We start from the raw sequence: 20,819 nt of genomic DNA, 5'->3' as shown, positions 1-20,819 counted from the left end.
CGTCCTCCCTCTCGTATCTTGCTCGAGATAGCATGTCTGCTACTAAATTGTCCTTCCTAGTAACATGCTTAAATTCTGGATTTAGTGACTTAATATAAGCAATCCATCTCAACATTGCAATATCTGGCGTTGAATAGTTAGTAATCATTCCGAGCAATGGCAAGCAACCTGTTTCAATCAAATAGTCCTTTTCAGCTTTCATAGCCGAAACAACTCTCCAAAGTTCTCTTTTGACTTACGAATATGTACACTGCCGAATACTTAAAACTTTAGCCCCAAATCGAATTGCAAATCTATTCCCATTTGAAACATCTTGACCCACACCCCATCCAATGGCAATTGGACTAGCGTCCACAGTAAGAATCACTGGTCTATTGCACTTATAATCAACCTTTCTCAATATTGGAGGTGACATCAATAATTTCTTCAATCTTTGCATTGCCTGAATATGCCTTTCATCCCATTTAAATCGGTAACCCTTACGTAACAGTTCATATAATGGATCCGCTATGTGAGTAAAATGAGGGATCCAGATTCGATAAAATACACATGCATCCAAAAACCTGCAAACCTCTGTTAAAGAATCACAATCCTCTTTCATCCTTCCAATTGCATCAACTTTAGTCGGATCTAGTTTTCTTCAGTAAGATCCACATAAATGTCCAACAATTACAACCTCTCGTACTCCAAATACGGACTTCATACCCGATAATGTAAGATGAACTTCTCCAAGCTGAGTTAAAATCTTTTTACAATCTTGTATATGATCAACAACATATTTGCGACACCCCCTCGTATCTAAAGTTTCATCCTTGTCTCCTTATCTACACCCTTTTATAGGAACATCATCCAGAAAAGACATAGTCTTTTCCGGAATAAAATCTCTCAATACCTTATTCATCCCATTCATCATATGTACAACTGAGTTGGTCGCGCCTTGAGGAAGAGTGCACATTCTAATCAATCCAAGTGGTGTCCTCATTATTGTCATATTTCTACTTCCTTTGGCAAGTTGAAATTGATCATAACCTGAATACAAGTCACCCATTGAATAGATCGCCCTTCCAGCAAACGCCTCAGTAAATTCATCCACAATAGGTCCAATTTCTGCATTCCTGACAATTATTACATTCACCGGTTGCATAACTTGAATAAACCGTAGTGATCCATTCTTCTTAGGTACCGTAAACCATCGACTAGAATACGGCGCAAACGAGGGTTCCAATATTTTCATCTTTATCTTTTCTTTTAATAGTTCCACCAATTTAGATAAATGTGCCCTCGGTACTGGAATCAGTCTTAGATTCTAAGGTACATGCGGTACAGTGAAGATAACCATAGGTGTTATAATATTTGGATTCACACACCCAATTTCATGAGATCTGAAAGCAAACGATCTACCTTGTTTAGCCAACATCTTTTTGAAGCAAGTAATTTCCTCCGGCAATAAAGAACCATCAGAACCAATCTTCAATTCTTCAAAAGTCTCTTTAGTAAACTGATGTCCAATACTCATTGGATCTCTTAAACTTGCTTCTTTTGATGCTTCTCCCATTTGTTCTTTAGAATCTTCTGGTAATGGTCCAGCAACAGGCTTTACCTTCTTATCTGCCATTTTATATCTCGTCTCTATAGTGACTTCTGGTACTTGAAAAGATTCAAGTATGGTATAAACCTCTCTTGAATGAATCTCAACAATCTTATCATTATCTCCCAACTCAATAGATGTAATCAATTCCAATGAATCTTCCAGGCCATTTTCTTCATAAACACCTAAATTCCTCTCATCATCTTACAATGTACCTAACTTGCATAATTGTCCTTCAATATCATATAATCTTTTTCTTTCTTTTCTTTTAAAATCATCAACTTTCTTATACATAATATTTCCATTCTCCAATATATCAATAAAACTCGTATCAAAGGCACCTTCATCTCGCGAGAGTACCTCCTCTTTTGTACCTCCAAAATCTCGCTTTATGGAGGTAATCTCGCAGAACCATCGTCAAGTACTTTTGTTTCTATCCGTATTGCCGTAATATAAGGTTGTCCTAAAATCAACGGATAAGACGTTGTATCTTGAACAAAGAAATGTTGCTCCGTCGCAACATCCCCAATCCGAATTTTGACATCTGGACAAGCTCTATATAATTCGCCCCGTGTGTTATTAGCTGCTCGAATTGCCCATCCATGTTCCATATCAATTGGCCATTTTTGCTTCTTATAAAGATCTTTAGACATGAGATTTATTTCAGAACCATGGTCGACTAAAGCAACTATTGGTTCTTCTATATCTCCTACTTTCACCAATACCTCAGTAGTTGCCCTTGTCCAATGCTTTCGAGTATAATGGCTCAAAGTTTCCATTTCCTTGTCACTATAATCTTTGAAATGTACTCGTTGATTATACCCATTCTTTTCATTTGTTGGTTGCTTATAACCAATATCAACCTCTTCTTCATCTCTATATATTCTTGCATCAATAGCATGACTCATTCCAGTTTCACCCATCAATTGCCTCTTTCACTTAATGCTGTCAATGATAATATTATGAAACTCCTTCTTTACAATTCCCAAGACTTCTTTCAATGTGAATTCCACCAATGTTTAATATACGTTCTTCCAACACTCCTTTCAAATTTGTTGCCGCTTCAATGTCAGAAAGTAGCATATAAACAATTGATTTGCCTTTATCTTTTGTCGCCTTTGTTTTTTCTCCCAATGATGCTGAGGTATCCTTTACAGGCAATTCTTGTGAAGCTGCCTCCCGAGCCTTGTCTCCTCGAATTTGCCTCTTAGAAGAATTTCCTTCTCTAGTATCATCAAAATTTCTTCGTCTCTTTTCTTCCATCAAAGCTTCATGTTGGCTCTTAGCAATATATGCATGAACTGAAAGAGACTCAACAGGATTTTCCCAACCTGTTCTACCTCGTATTGTAGCTGCAGTCCTCAATAACGCTTCTCGAGGTAATTTCCTTTCTTGCATTGTAGAAACGGCAAAAGCCCAAAACTCACTAATTTCCGTACTTCCACTAATTTCATCATCTACTCTAGCACCATAACTTGTACTTTCTTGTGCTGCTGTTTCATGCTCTTTTAGGTAATCTTGAACCAATGCTCTCATTCCTCCCTTACCAAAATTGGTTTGAAGAAGATCATCCCTATCTTTCAATGCTATCTTCCCATCTTTTCAACAAATAATTTCCTGCCGTATCATATTATTAAATTCATTGCAATCTTTTCTAGTATGTGAAGCATCATCACACCAAATGCATCTTTGTACATATCCTTGTTTTGAAACATTCTTCGAATTGTTTATAGAAGTATTCTCTTCAAGTCTTGCCAATTTGATTTGAAGATCTCGCATTCCTCGTATAATTTCTTCCATCTCCATATCTGCTTTCTTTGATAAGGATGTCGAAGGTTGAACTGTAGGCATTGTTGGTGGTATTGTACATACTGGAGCTTTGGGTGCTTGTACTGTTTTCGGAATATTGCTCCTATCCTTCCTCTTTTCTTTTTTTATAAGCAATCCTACCATATCTTCAACGTTCTTCCACTTTTGGGATCGTTTTAGACCATTTTTGGGATCTTCTAATCCATAATAGTTTGAACTTTCTTAGGATCTATCATAAGTCCATTGTTTGAAATTATATAACTTAAGAAGTCAACTTGAGTAGTATTGAATATACATTTTTTTTTTTTTTTTTTTTTTTTTATCTTAGCATAGAATCTTGCATCACTTAATTTTTATAAGTCATGACGAACATGAAGTTCATATTCTTTTATGTTCTTAGAATAGATCAAGATGTTTAGATAATAGATAAAAAAATCATCCAAAAATTCTTGAAAAACATCATTCATAAGATATTGAAAAGCTGCTAGTGCATTTGTAAGTCCAAAAGATATGACATTATATTCAAAATATCCATATCTAGTTTGAAATGTAGTCTTCTATTCATGTCTTTCTTTAATACATACTAAATTATATTTTCTTTATAGATCTATTTTTGTATAGATCTTAGCTTAATTGAATTCATAAAAAAGTTTAGATATTAAATATAGTGGGTACCTGTTCTTGATAGTGATCTTCTTAAGTCCTTGATAATCAACACACATCCGCAATGATCCATCTTTTTTCTTTACAAATAAAATTGAAACTCCTACTGGAGATTTGGAATGGCGTATGAAGTTCTTGGTTAGATTTTCTTCAATATACTCTTTGAATTCGGCCAACTCATTTTGTAATAAATTATAGATTGGTCCAAATGGCGATTGTACTCCTTCTTGAAGGATAATTGAATAATCATAGAGATGATATTTTCAAAGAATATCTGCATTCTTTTTCTCAAATACATCTTAAAAATTCTAATATTGGCTTGAAATACTACTTGAAGTCTTAGCAATATTAAAAATAGATGTGGCGTAAATGACACAAAGTGATCTTTTTTTTTATAGCATGCAAGAAAGCTCTTGCACCTACAAACATAGGTTTAATTGTACTAGACTTAAGATTTTTTACTTAATTAACTACACTCTTAGTTATTCTTTTAGAAAAGTCAACAATACGAGAAATTCAATCTACTTGAGGATTGTATTTTTTTAACCACAATAAATCTAAAATGATTGGATTAGATAAAAATCTAATGATATTAAAAACCACAAAGCTATTATGACCATTAATTATTACATCTATGGAAAAGATTTTGTAAGTAACATCTTTAGAAGACAACAGGCAACCATCTATGACTTCTACATGAACAAATTTAGTTTTCTTTATTAAGGATATGTTAAGTCTTTTAATAAATTTTTCATCTAAGAAACATGCTAAGGCTCCTAAATCTTACAAGGTAGAGGCTTTGTAATATATAGGTCCTAAAATAATATTTAATGTAAAACAAAGAGAGGGTTCTGACGAGAGAATAAGATCTTTATTAGGTATTGTACAAGGTTCCTACTTCACGATCTCTATTATAGCTGGACAAATTCGTTTTCTAATATATTTTCTTCTTTGACATTTGTACTCCTCATTTTATAATTGCATCATTTCTTTAGATAATATTGAGTAATATACTTAGATTCTTTACAATATAAGCACAATCTTTCTTGATGACAATGAGTCTTTTTTTGCTCAATGAGAGATTTGAAACCTCTTCAATTTACATATCCTCTACTTCTAAATGTATGTGTTGAGGAAGCATTGATATTGCCATTGAATTATAGTAACATTGAAGTTCACTTATTTAACTCTTAGATTGATTTCAAAAAGTTGATTGTCGCACTTGATAACAAAGTCAATTGTTTGACTCAATGTTTGAGGATCATATAAATTGAGCATCAATTTCTTTACATCATATTATAATCCAAAGCAAAATTGGCTAATAAGTGCAGCATCAATTTACTTGATATCAATTGCAAGTTATCAAAATTATGAACCATATAATATTACAGATCAATTGTCTTGTCGTAAAATATGGATCTTGTTGGTTGCAACATAAATTGTATTATGTTTTCCATATATAGATCAAAACTCCACTAAAAAAGCCTCCAAATTATCCAATATTAGATCTCTTTATTCAAAAAAAGATTAAAATCATGATAATGTTGAACCTGATAGAAGTGTACCAATGAATCTAACTTGTGATCCTAGAATTGGATAGATTTGGAATTGAAGTTCAATCTCAAGTTGTACTTGATTGATAAATCCTTAAAACTTAGATCTTATGGCATCAAACTTCTCAAGTAAGGCAATTCTTGGTTCCCTAGTACCGGTGTTGTGTTGTAACACGAGTATACCGTGAAAATATAAAGAAAGGGGACTTTTATTAATGTTCAGTTACCTCGAATATTGGGGGAAATGACCAATTCCAGTGCAAATACTGGGAGGCCAGGTTCAGTCACCCCATTACAATCAGTCGAAGCATATTGAAATGCTCCATTTGATTCCAATAACGGGAGTCAGCAGAAAGGGAAAGGACCAATTCAACGACGGGTGAGCTGGTTCGAAGAACCAATTGGATCCAATTTCAAGACATCCAATCCAGGTCCTCTTAGTCAATATGAGACCTGAATTGGTCGGGCAACCCAATGCAGTCCAACTATAGGAACATCCAGGTCTTACTATGGGCATCTTAGCCAATATGAGACCTGAAATGGTCGGGCGACTCAATGTGGTCCCGATTACGGGATTTCGATTGTGTTTCAGGCTGTCTTGTTCTTTGTGCCATTTCAAGGAATATTGTTTTCGATAAAAGAATCTTTTAAAGGTAAAAACAGAGGAGAAAGCTCTAACGGCGGAGCCAATTCCAGATCCAAGACGGAAGATTGAAGAAAATTCAGAGGCTAGGGTTTGAGAGAGGGGAGAATTAGGGTTAAAGGGGAGGATAGGTTAAGAAATGAAGGGGGAGAGAATAAGTTTTTAAGAAGGATCAGAGAGCTAGCTTCATGCTTCGGAGCGGGAAAAAAAGACAGAGAATTGGGTTTTTTTTTTATAGGATTTTAGAAAGACTGAGACAATCGTTGCTAAAGTCAGTGTTATAATGGTGAATTGGCATTTTTAATGAAGTGGGTGTGATTACTCTTGACTGTTTTGTGAAATCAAAGTTACCTCTGTGATTGAAGAATTAAAAGGATATCTATAGGATTGAGTATGCGAAGTGAATGAAATTTATTGGGTTAATCTAACACGACAGTCAGTGGATACAAGATCGTGAGTATAAAGCGGTATCAAAGATTAGCAGATTGGGTTGTTCGGGGTTCTCTGTAACGTCTAGAGACCTACCAGCTGGGACAAAAAGGACTTTGGCGAGCAGTCGAAGGGCATCCGTATAGATTTACGATGTATTCTTGCAGTCGTTTATATTCCAACAGTCAAAAACTGATAGACTGCTTGAATATTGGCGAATCTCCATACTACCTTCTACAGCTAGACGCTCGACATGTTCTTGAGCAGGAAAGCATGTAATACGACACCAAAAGAATGTTCCACCATAAAAAAATAGACACGATTGGGTGCAGATATTGAAGTAGCTCCAATTATATCTATATCTTCACTTCCTACTATTCTTGTTACCCTTTGTGATAAACTGAGTTGATGCATCGCAAGCATAAACTCCCTCAATTGTTCTTGCATTTGTGCCATTGCACTCTTCATTTCAATAAGCTGGTAGATAATATTTAAAAAATAAATATCTAATTTTACTTAAGACAAATAAAAGAGAAAACTTGAGAATAAAGAAGATATTAAGAATAATATTAGTTTAAAAGAAGGTAATCTACAACTTCTAATATGCTTATGTCTTATCAAGAAAAAAAGATAATCTACTTTTAATCAAGAAAAGACAAAGCTCTAATATTGTAAGTATACTCTTGATAATCTATCAAAGACATGAATTGGAAGAAGATGTATAAACCTGAAAAATTTGTATTAAAAAAAAAAATCTAAATAATAAAAAAGTAGTATATATATTTAAAAAGAAAATAGAATGGCTATTACTAAAATACAAGGAAACTAGAGACTCTTAAATCTAGATTAGAAGCAAGAAAGGAGTCGACAAAAGTGAATAGGGCTTTACTCTTGCATCTATATATACTATTTAACTAAGAGATATGTGGTAATGTTCTATAGGACCTCTAATATGTGTTGATTTTACAAGATACATGACTTAGCTTACAATGCAAGTTTTCTATGTGTGGGCTACATAATTAGCTTGTTCTTCAAGCTACCAATATGTGTGGTATATAGCCAACTTTTTGACCACATTTTTAACGTAAAAAATCAATTAAAGGCTTTTATAAAGTCAAAGCAGCATCTATGAAGCTTCTAAGAAGCTTTTATAGAAGATATTATGGAATTAACCTAATTTTTCCTACTTCTATCTAAATCATATAGGTAATTATTATTTTACATGTATATATCCATGACAAATAATTATATTTAGCATAAAATAGTATTTTTTGAATTAATGTATGAAAAATATGATTATAAGTAAAATTTGTTAGATATAAATACAAGGTCCAATCATCTCATTGATAGTTGATGGTACATTATAAATACTGCTCCAAAATTTGATTGACATATTTTGTTTGACCATTGGTTTGAAGGTCAAAAGAAGAAGAAAGTTTGATATTACTTTTATTATCTCAAAAAAAAAATTTCAAAACTTTAATATAAATTAAGATCCTTAATAAAAAATGATGTCATAAAATAGGCCATGATATTGATATATATATATATATATATATATATATATATATATATGATAAAGAAAGAATCTTACTATTTTTTCTTTAGAAATTATTTTTTTGCATAGGACAAAATGTGTCATCTTTATAAGTTGTTCCACAACAATATAGATAGCATCAAATATAGTTGATGGCAACAAATCAATGATAAAATCCATTGATACTAAAGATTATAGTTGGTTTGGAATTGGTAGTCATTGTTGAAGTCCATAAAGATAATATTGAGAATTAGATCTTGAATAGATATCTGTCAAGGAGAAGAACTTGATGAAAAAACAATTCAGACAAGTGAGCCTTCACTCAAAGAAAGATAACAAAATATAAATAAATAAGTATATATATTGAAAGAGAAACTAGAATGGCTATTGCCAAAAGACAAGAAAACTAGAGACCCTTGAAACTAGACTAGAAGCAAGAAAAGAGTTGACAAGAGTGAAGAAGCCTTCACTCTTGTCTCTATATATACTATCTAACTAGGGACTACGTGGTGACGTTCTATAGGACCTCCAATATGTGTTGACTTTGTAGGACACATGCCTTGACTTACAAGGCAAGTTTTTGTATGTGTGGGCCACATAGTTAGCTTGATCTTCAAGCTAACAACATGTGTGGCACATGGCCAACTTGTTTACCACGTTTCTAATCCAAAAAGTCAATTAAAGACACCTATGAAGTCAAAGCAGCATCTATGAAGCTTCTAGGAAGCTTCCATATTAAATACTATAGAATTAACTTACTTTTACCTACTTTTACTTACTTCTACTTATTTGTATATATAATTACTAGCTTACATGAATATGTCCGTGACATTACCTCCCCTTCTAGGGACGAGTTCCACGAGGAGCGATCATCATATATTGAAGAAATCTATGATGCGACGAATTGTATTCGTCACATACTCTGATCTTTGTTCTCTTCGAAGATGATTGATAGGGCCTCTCATCCATCGGTAGTGTCCCATACTAGGGCAGGAAGACCACCCAATTATTTGATCATTGTTGAGGCCTTCATAACTTCCTTCGAATAGAACATTTGGAACACCATTAGGAATTGTTCCTACCTCTAGCAAAATCACCAAACATCAGGAGTCCCTTCCCAAATCGTGATACCAAACGCGTTGTATCTCGCCATCTATTCGAGGAAGAACATGTCGTTCTTGAAGATCTTCATCTTGATTGAGTCGTCTTGAAGGTTGTGACAATCATAATATCTCATCCGACAAGTCAGTAAATAAAGGTTCTTGAGTCAAATCCACTGATTATTGGTTCTACATCTCTTGAACGTCATAACTACAAAGAAGCTACGAACAAGGATTGAAAGTAGAATGTTATCTTGCCTAGATGTTGTTTCTTTTATAAAGAAGGTTTTTATCTTGATTTTGATGGATGTCATCGATGAAAAAGCCTCCACCGCCTTTGTTGCATTTGCAAGATTCTTTATTGGCTCCCATGTGCGTTCACTAATACCATATCCATGCCAATGGACAAGATATTCCAATTTATTTCGGCGCCGCCTTGAATCTAAGACTTCTTCTACTTCAAACTCTTCATTATTGTCTACTTCTATAGGAGGAAGTGGAACTTGTCGTCTTCTTAGTATGTCCACTGACTTGTATGGTTCAAGAAGAGACACGTGGAATATTTGATGGATTTTCATTGACTCTGGTAGATGTAAATGATATGCAACTGGATTAATTTGTACAGAAATAGAAAATGGTCCTAGTCTTCGATAGTCCAACTTGTTACAAGGATGAGTGGTCTTGATATTGCGATGAAGTAGCCATACCTTATCACCCGAGGGGAATGGTAGTTGTTCTTTTTGATAGACATCCGCATTGACCTTTTGTTGTTCTCGAGCCTCTTTTAACGGCACTTTCATCGTTGCATGTTGCTCTGATAAATGAATTGCCAAATCTTTCGCAGCAAGATTATCAACTTTTGAAAAGTCAAAAGTATCAAGTCATGGATGATAATCATAATTAGCAAAAAAAGTTGTTTGTTTTGTAGAAAAATGTACCGTGTTATTATAAGTAAACTCTGCCAATGGCAAAAGAGTTGTCCAATCATCTTATTGGTAGTTAATGGTACATCTTAAATATTGCTCCAAAACTTGATTAACACGCTCCATTTGTCCATCAATTTGAGGATGGAATGTCAAAGATAGTTTTATATCTACTTTTAGAATCTTGAAAAGAGTCCGCCAAAATTTTTATACAAATTGAGTTCTCCTATCTAATATAATATCCTTGGATAATCCATGATAGCGATAGATATTGTCAAGAAAGAGCTTAGCTGTTTCTTCACCTGTGATAGATTTTGTATATGGTACAAAATATGCCATCTTGGTAAAACGATCTACTATCACAAATTTAGAATCATAAGAACCTGAGATTGGAAGATCCGTGATGAAGTGCATAGAAACAGAAGACCATGGTTGTTTTGAAATAGGTAATGGCTGAAGAAGTCCAAAAGGTCGATGACGAGGAGTTTTTAATCTTGAGCAAATATCACATGATTGTACAAAATCTTTGACTTCCTTCCATATTTGAGGCTACCAAAAATCCCTAGATATCAGCTCCAAAGTCTTATTATATCCAAAATGTCTTGTTGCTAGGAAGTCGTGACGAGCTTGAAGAACACGTTGTCATATGGCGTGATTTGCTATCTGGGAATACACTGGGTATCTAGCTGTAGAGAGTGTACCTTAAACCTTTATATGATTATTTTCTTAGCTTCCAAAAAACTTCTTTATTTTTGTATAAAACTCCAAATATAACAAAATCCCTTCAAAACATATTTTTCCCGCGAAGGATTTTCTCGCCCCAAACTTTAGAAAATCATAACTATTGATCGAACCATTCAGATTGTTTCAAATTTATAAGATAGGTAGAATTTACTCTTAACTTGTACCACAAAAAAACCAACTGCAAATTCACTCCCGATCTTCTGGCATCTAAGAAATCCTAGCAAACACTCCAAAACCCTAATTTACAAACATCTGAAAACTATTTTCCTTATATCTCAAAAATCCGAACTCCAAATGTCATAAAACTTATGCACAAAGTTTACTAACATAAAATTACACATTCCTTGAAATTTTGAGCCAAAACCTCACAAAATTGCTCAAGTTATAGCTCAAGAGACAAACACTAGTAAATCGGTTTACTTACTACCCTTAGATTGCATGTGCTGACTTCAAAATCCAATAACTCCTTCATCCCAACTTGGAATCCAGTAAGCAGTATGTGAAAAGTATAGCCGCAAAAGCGCTCTTTCCAGTCGCGGTCACCGATCCTCAATTTCCGTCTGTATGCGTGCGTTATGCCCAAAAGAGTGACAGTAGGTCCAAAACTAACACCTTAACTTTGAGCGCCTATAACTTCTTCATAAAAACCCCAAATGACACCAAAATCTTAACTAAAAACCTAAACCTTCTGACCCTAGCCTTCAAAGTTCGAATGACCTCGAGAAACTAATCCTAATCCCTAATATGGCCTCGGGTAGCCTCCTCAAAGCCCATTGGTCATGATTTTTGACCAATAGGAATGGAGATTTTTATTTTTCATCTCCATTCATCTATATTGGTGCCCTAATTCTTCCCTTTGCTACCAAAATCCTTCTTCAATCCTTTTTCTTATAAGATTTATATAATGTATGCTCTAAACACCAAATAAAAGAACCAAAATAGTTTTTTAAATGTCACCAATGTCTAACAAAGGTGACTCTAAATATTTAGAAGTTACTATCAACCAAAACCAATCTTAAAAGCCACTATCAAAAAGAAATTAAATTTATAAAAATTCTATAGTAATCTTTTTAAACAACCTCTTCTCAAAGTAATAATCAAATTATATCCTACAACCAACTAAAATCTACTAACATGGATCTTACCATGTTACTTAATAAATTATATATTAAGTACATAGTTACATTATTTTCATATAGTAGCCGAACCACAACACGACAACGTAAACGTGCTTCTCCTTCTGGAACATATACGAGTCCTTCGAAATAGAATAGGTTATTCTTGAATTCAAATTTAGAGGGATCATAAGATTTAGAAGAATTATTCTTGATATCATGAACAAGAGGGTCTAAAGACATACTTAACTGGACTTGCTTAAAAAAAGTTAAATCAACAGTCAATATTGATTTTATTGCTCGAAGATGAAATTGCTCCGACTTCAAGAGAACCATTCTTTGTTGCTCAAAAGCTGTATCTTCTTCTTTTGGTGCAAGATAAGAACGTCTAGACAAGGCATCGAACAAACCTTGTTGTTTTTCTTGCCGATAAGTGATAATGAACTCGAATCTTGATAAAAACATGCTTCAACGAGCTTAACGACGATTTAATATGCATGTTGACATAAAATATTCAAGGTTCTTGTGATCCGTATACACGGTGACTGGACTGGAAGCGCCTTCTAGATAATGACACCATTCTTGAAAAGAATCTACAATTGCAAGAAGTTTTTGTCGTGGATCTCATAATTGATTTCTACTGCTAAGAATTTTCTTGAATGAAAGGCTACTGCATGATGTTTGTCATCTGTGCCCATTTTTGATAAAACCACACCCAAAGCAAAGTCTGATGAATCTGTTTCCATAAAGAATGCTTTGGAAAAATCAACACGATACAAGATTAGTACAGAAACAAACGCTGTCTTCAAAGATTCAAAAGCAACTTCCGCTTTTTGATTCTATTGGAGTTTGTTTTTACAAGTCAAACGTGTAAGTAGAGTTACAACTCGAGATAAGTCTTTGATGAAGATCCGATAGTAGTTGGCAAATCCCAAAAAACATTGGACATCTCTTACCGTTTTTGGGATCTTCGAATCTATAATAGTTTGAACTTTCTTAGGATCCATCATAAGTCCATCATTTGAAATGATGTAACCTAAGAAATCGACTTGAGTAGTGTGGAATACACACTTTTCTATCTTGGCATAGAGTCTTGAATCTCTTAATTTTTGTAACACATGACGAACATGAAGTTCATGTTCTTTTGGATTCTTAAAATAGATCAAAATTTCATCTAGATAACAGACTACAAAATCGTCCAAAAACTCTCAAAAAACATCATCCATTAAATGTTGAAAAGCTGCTAGTATTTGTAAGTCCAAAAGGCATGACATTGTCGGGGTAGAGAGGTTTTGCCTCAAGAAAGCGCTGGCCTTCTGGCTATCACTAATTGCTCAATAAAGCTTAAAATAAGGAAATCCTAATTTTATATATATAATTTCTCCTTTTGGGACAATTACACCAAATACTTAAGTCTTAAATAACCAACAATACCCAAAATATGGTAGAAGTACTCTAAAACCTTGTATATCCTTGTGTGAAAATTCTCCCGAACCTCAACACCTCATAACTCTTGATCCAACCGTCCAAACAAGATAGAAATTTACAAGAAGTACTGATATGTTGTAATTAATTTGTACAACAAATTTCAACCGCAAATTCGTCGCGGATCTTGAGATATCTTCAAAACCCTAACAGTCGCTTCAAACCCTAATCTTTATATACCCACGCGCAATTTTCTTCATATCTCACAAACCAAAAGTTCAAATGCCAGGAAACTTGTATAGATAGCTTTTTAACTAAAATTTTTACATTCTCCTAAAGTTTGAGCCAAAATTTCGTTCGAAAACTCAAGTTATGGCTCCTAACACTACTTTGAAAAAAACTGCTTACTTACTGTCTTTGATTTGAATGCACTGTCTTTAACTCCCTATAACTCCTTCACATAAACTCCAAATGCAAAATTTCCTTCGCAAAAGATGTATGTCTTAAAGTTGCCCTTCCAGCCGCACATTCCGATCTCCAAAAGCTTCCGTAAGACTCCTCTTAAACTCAAAAGAGTAACAGTAGGTCTCAAATTGATGCCTTAACTTCAAACGGCTATAACTTATTCACCCTAACTCCAAACCCTATAAAATTTATACAAAAATTGTAGCCAAAACCCTAAAATTTACAACCCTTGCCTCTGATTTCTTAATTGCCTCTTTGAAGTCGCCGAAATCCTTATCAAGGTCGCGGGCAGCCTCCTAAAAGCCCATTGGGTATGGATTTCGACCAATGGGGATGAAGATTCTTATTTCTACCTTCATCCAACCATGCCTTGGTTTCATCCCTCCCAATTAACTTCCTATTAGTTTAAATCTTCATCTTTAGGCCCTATCTCCTCTCAAGGCTTCATACTTAACATTAAGGTTATATAACTTTTATATATTATAATCAAATTAAGTAAGGAAAACAAAATAAAGTTTTTTTTAATACCAACTCTTTTTAATTTAATCTATTATCCACTCTAACATACATTTAGATTTATTAAAATTTAATGTGTTCTAACTAATTTTTACATACTATAAGCATTTACACTACGACAACGTTGTATTCAAAATGTCCATACCTAGTTCGAAACGCAGTCTTCCATTCATCTCTTTCTTTGATGTGTACTAGATTGTATGCTCCCCGAAGATCTATTTTTGTATAGATCTTAGTTTGATTCAGCTGATCAAGAAGTCCAGATATTAAAGGTAGTGGATACCTGTTCTTAATGGTAATCTTATTGAGTCCTCGATAATCAACACACATCCTCAATGATCCATCTTTTTTCTTCACAAATAGAATTGGAGCTCCTGCCGGAGATTTAGAATGGCGTATGAAATTCTTGGCTAGATTTTCTTCAATATACTCCTTGAGTTCAGTCAACTCATTTTGTAATAAACTGTAGATTGGTCCAAATGGTTGTTGTGCTCCTTCTTGAAGGTCAATTGAGTAATCATAGGGATGATGTTTCAAGAGTGTATCTGCATTCTTTTTTTCGAATACATCTTGAAATTCTTGATATTGGCTTGGAATGCCACTTGAAGTCTTTTCACTAGTATGAACAGGTGTGGCATAAATAATATATGGTGATTCTTTCATAGCAGCATGCAAGAAAGCTTTTGCACCTATAAATACGGGTTTAATTGAACTGGACTTATGACTCTCTACTTGATTAACTACACTGTTAGTTATACTTTTAGAGAAAGTAAGAGTTCAGAAAATCCAATCTATTTGATGGTTGTATTTTTTTAACCACAATAAACTTAAAATGATTGGATTAGAGGGAGATCTAATGATATTAAATACTACAAAACTATAATGACCATTAATTATTACTTCTATAGGAAGGGTTTCGTGAGTAATATCTCCAGAAGACAATGGACGACCATCTATGACTTCTATATAAACAGGTTTAATTTTCTTTACTAAAGATATGATATGTCTTTTAGTAAATTCTTCATCTAAAAAACACGCTGAGGCTCCTGAATCTAACAAGGCAGAGACTTTGTAATGTTTAGGTCCTAAAATATTATTTAATGTAAAATAAGGAGAAGGCTCTGAGGAGAGAATAAGACCTTTACTAGATGTTGTGTAAGGTTCTAGCCGCATGGTTTCTATTGTAGCTAGACAAACTCGTTTTCTGACATATTGTCTTCTTTCACAGCCATACTCCTCATTTTGTGATTGCGTCGTTTCTTTGGACAATGTTGAGCAGTGTGCTTTGATTCTCTACTATATAAATATAATCCTTCTTGACGACAACGAGTCTTTTCTTGCTGAGTAAGAGGTTTGAAACGTACTACATCAATTTACATATCCTCTACTTCTGAATGTATGTGTTGAAGAGGTATTGGTGTTGCCATTGAATTATAGTAACATTGAGGTCTACTTGTACGGTTTTCATATCGAAATTCAAAAAGGCGATTGTCGCACTTCACAACAAAGTCAATTGCTTGACTCAATGTTTGATCACGTAAGTTAAGCATTAGTTTTTTACCTCATATTGTAATCCATAGAAAAATTGGCTAATAAGTGCAGCATCATTCCACTTGATATCAGTTACAAGTTATCGAAATTGGGTAGCATACAACGTTATTGATCAATTATCTTGTCGTAAAATATGGATCTTATTGGTTGCAACATGAATTGCATCATGTTCTCCATACATGGATTGAAACTCTGCGAGAAAAGCCTCTAGATTATCTAATATTGGATCTCGTCGTTCAAGAAAAGATAAAAACCACGATAGTGCTGAACTTGAAAGAGGCATACCAATGAATCTAACTTGTGATCCCGGAGTTGGATAGCTTTGGGATTGAAGTTCAATCCAAGTTGCACTTGATTGATAAATCCTCGAAACTTAGATTTGATGCCATCAAACTTCTTGAGTAGGGCAATTCTTGGTTCTCTAACACTGGAAGGGTATTCCACCATAGGAGAAAGGACAAGGTTTGGTGCAGATGTTAAAGCAGCTCCAACCATTTCTATATCTTCACTTCCTGCCAATCTTGTTGCTCCTTATGGTGGTAAATTGAGTTGATGCATCGTAAGCATTAATTCTCTCAATTGCTCTTGCATTTGTACCATTGCATTCTTCATTTCAACAAGTTTTGTCATATTAACACTTAGAAAAGAGAAGATGTCTAATATCGCTCAAGACAAATAGAAGAAGGGACTTGAAAACAAAGAAAATACTAGGAAAATATCAGTTTAGAAGAGGGTAATCCACAACTTCTAATATGCTTATATCTTATCAAGAAAAAAAGGGTAATCCACTCTTAATCAAGATTAGACAAAGCTCTGATATTGTAGGTGTACTCTTGTCAATCTAACAAGGATAAAAACTCGATGAAAAAATAATTCGGATAAGTGAGCCTTCACTCAAAGAAATATAACAAAATATAAATAAACAAGTATATATATTGAAAGAGAAACAGGAATGGCTATTGCCAAAAGACAAAAAAACTAGAGACCCTTGAAACTATACTGGAAGCAAGAAAGGAGTTCACAAGAGTGAAAAAGGCTTCACTCTTGTCTGAATATATACTATCTAATTAGGGGCTACGTGGCGACGTTCTATAGGACCTCCAATATGTGTGGACTTTATAGGACACATGCCTTGACTTACAATGCAAGTTTTTTTACGTGTGGGCCACATAGTTAGCTTGATCTTCAAGCTAACAACATGTATGGCACATGGTCAACTTGTTGATCATGTTTCTAATCCAAAAAGTCAATTAAAGACACCTATGAAGTCAAAGCAGCGTCTATAAAGCTTCTAGGAAGCTTCCATATTAAATACTATAGAATTAACTTACTTTTATCTATTTGTATATGTAATTACTAGCTTACATGAGTATGTCCGTGACATGTTTAGATTATAGTTTTTTTAATTTTTTAATTTTTTATAAAACTTTATTAAATTATAAAACTTGAGATTAAATTCTTGTTATAAACTTTTGCAACAATCTATATAATTTAAATCTTTCAATAAATAAAATAAATAATAAATAAAATTATGAATTATTTATAATTTTAATAGTTAATAAATGATTTTTAGTGATTTAAATAATTACTTAATCTAAATATCAATTACCAGCTAATTTCATATTGAATTTGATAACAAAAATTTATTAATTATTATATGATATATATTATTTTTATTCTATTTTCTTAATTTATAAATATTTAGAATTTTTTTTATTTTGATTAAAGTTACAAAAATTAAATTTCAAATTTTTATTTAAAGTTTACTATAAAATTATTTTAATGATTATATAATTTAATAGTAGTTACTATGATTTCTAAACATATACACTAAAAAAATAGAAGATGTGCATATTCATGCAATATAATTCAAATGCTCTATAGTATAAGAAAGAACTTCAATATTGGTAAGTAAATTTATATTTATATTATAAAAAAACAAATCTTACTACTCAAAATTGTTTAAAGAAGTGGCTTATCTTAAATATTGTAAGTAAAATTGTGTAAGAATTTATTTTTATTTTTCAAAATTATAAGATCTTCTAACTATAATAAAGAATATGTTGTTAAATTTGTACATAAAAGCATTTAATTTTGATCTCATAATAATATTCCTATCTTCTCACTATTTTATAATATAGATTTGTATTAGACTAAATATAAAATAATTTATTTATTTAGATTTAGATTTAGATTTATATTAAGATTATTTTTTGATAAATATTTTTTGTATAAAAATCAAAAAAATCAAACTAACACATGTAGAAGTCATTGATAATTTATTTTTATCTTTTAAAGATGTTCTTTATATATATATATATATATATATATATATATATATATTACTTGTAAAAAATATCATATAAAAAGGCTAAAGAAAAATTCTTATGTACAAAAAAGATGTAATTAATAGTATATTAAAATATAAAAAATATATCTAATATACACATCTTTATAGTAGCAAGAATATAATTTTTTAAATAATTTTTTTCTTTTATTTGTGGTATGTACCAACTTGTAGCATATTATCTAATATAAGATAATTTAATTTATAAAAAATTACTATTTTTATTAACAATTTTATTTTATTATATTATATATTATAATTTAAATAATTTAAAATAATAAATCCTTCAATTTAAAGTACTACATGTGTATAATCTTGTACTATGTGTATTAATACCCCTAAGAATTTAAAACTTCGTTTTTGGCATACGAATGCAATGTTTTGCTTTGACTTAGTTGGAAGTTGAATGTATGTAATAGTAGACATTAATAAATTGCATAACTTGAAGATACTTATTTGATTTAGTACATGTAAATAAATTTATTATTTATAAATAAATATATATATATATTATCTACAAAATTATATTAGTAGTTAATAGAATAAATTCTATAATTCTTATATAACTTTGTAGAAAAAAAATTCAATTATTAGTTGTAGAACCAAAAATAATCTATAAGTATATATAATTTATTTGTGGTAGTTGTAATCAATCAACACCATTCCTAGATATAATTATTTTGTATAATGATATCATTCATTGTTGAATAATGGCATATATGTGAGAATAATATATATGTTTTATCCATAATACTGTCAAGGACAAGAACATGATAAAGACAAATAAACAAGTGAGACTTCTCTCAAAGAAAGATGAAAAAATAGAAATAACTTGATATGTGCATTAAGGAAGAAACTGGAATGGCTATTATCAAAAGTCAAGAAAACTAGAGACCCTTGAAACTAGACTGGAAGCAAGAAAGGAGTTGACAAGAGTGAAGAAGGCTTCACTCTTGTCTCTATATATACTATCTTACTAGAGGCTATGTGGCGACGTTTTATAGGACCTCCAATATGTGTTGACTTTGTACGACACATGCCTTGACTTACAAGGCAAGTTTTTCTATGTGCAGGCCACATAGTTAGCTTGGTCTTCAAGCTAACAACATGTGTGGCACATGGCCTAGTTGTTGACCATATTTCTAATCCTAAAAAGTCAATTAAAGACACCTATAAAGTCAAAGCAGCCTCTATAAAGCTTTTATGAAGCTTCTATACTAAATACTATAGAATTAACTTACTTTACCTACTTTTACTTACTTCTATCTATTTATATATGTAATTATTGGCTTACATGTGTATGTTCGTGATATTACCCCTTTTTTTAGGGACAAGTTCCATGAGGAGCGATAATCATATGTTGAAGAAATCTATGATGCGAAAAATTAAATTTGCCACATATTCTGATCTTTGTTCTCTTCGAAGATGATTGATAGGGCCTCTCAACCATCGATAGTGTCTCATACCACGACAGGAAGACCACCCAGTTATTTGATCATTGTTGAGGCCTTCATAACTTCCTTCGAATAAAACATTTAGAACACCATCAGGAGTTGTTCCTACCTCTAATAAAATCACCAAACATCGGGAGTCCTTTCCAAGGTCGTGATACCAAACGCGTTGTATCTTGCCATCTATTTGAGGAAGAACATGTCGTTCTTGAAGATCTTCATCTCGATTGCATTGTTTTGAGGATTGTGACAATTATAATATCTCGTCTAATAGGTCAACAAACGAAGGCTCTTGAGTCAAATCCACTGATTGTTGGTTCTCTATCTCTTGAGCATCACAACTACAAAAAAGCTACAAATAAGGATTGAAAGTTGAATGTTATCTTGCCTAGATCTTGTTTTTTTTATAAAGAAAGTTTTCATCTTGATTTTGATGGATGTCGTCGATGAAAAGCCTCCACTCCTTTTGCTACATTTGTAAGATTCTTTATTGGCTCCCATGTACATTCACTAATATCATATCTATGCCAATAGACAAGATATTTCAATTTATTTTGGCGCCGCCTTGAATCTAAGACTTCTTCCACTTCAAACTCTTCATTATTATCCACTTCTATAGGAAGAGGTGGAGCTTGTCTTCTTCTTGATATGTCCACTGTCTTGTATGGTTCAAGGAGAGATATGTCGAATACTAGATTGATTTTCATTGACTCTAGTAGGTGTAAACGATATGCAACTGGATTAATTTGTGTAGAAATAAAAAATGGTCTAAGCCTTCGATAGTCCAACTTGTCACAAGGATGAGTGGTCTTCATATTGTGACCAAGTAACCATACCTTATCACCCATGTAGAATGGTGGTTGTTCCTTTCGATAGACATCCGCATTGTCTTTTTGTTGTTCTTGAACTTCTTTTAACTGCGCCTTCATCGTTGCATGTAGCTCTAACAAATGAATTTCC

This window comes from Physcomitrium patens, chromosome 5 (genome assembly GCF_059467195.1).
Source record: "Physcomitrium patens ecotype Gransden chromosome 5, ASM5946719v1, whole genome shotgun sequence".
Lineage (NCBI taxonomy): Eukaryota > Viridiplantae > Streptophyta > Bryopsida > Funariales > Funariaceae > Physcomitrium > Physcomitrium patens.
This window is presented reverse-complemented; position numbering follows the sequence as displayed.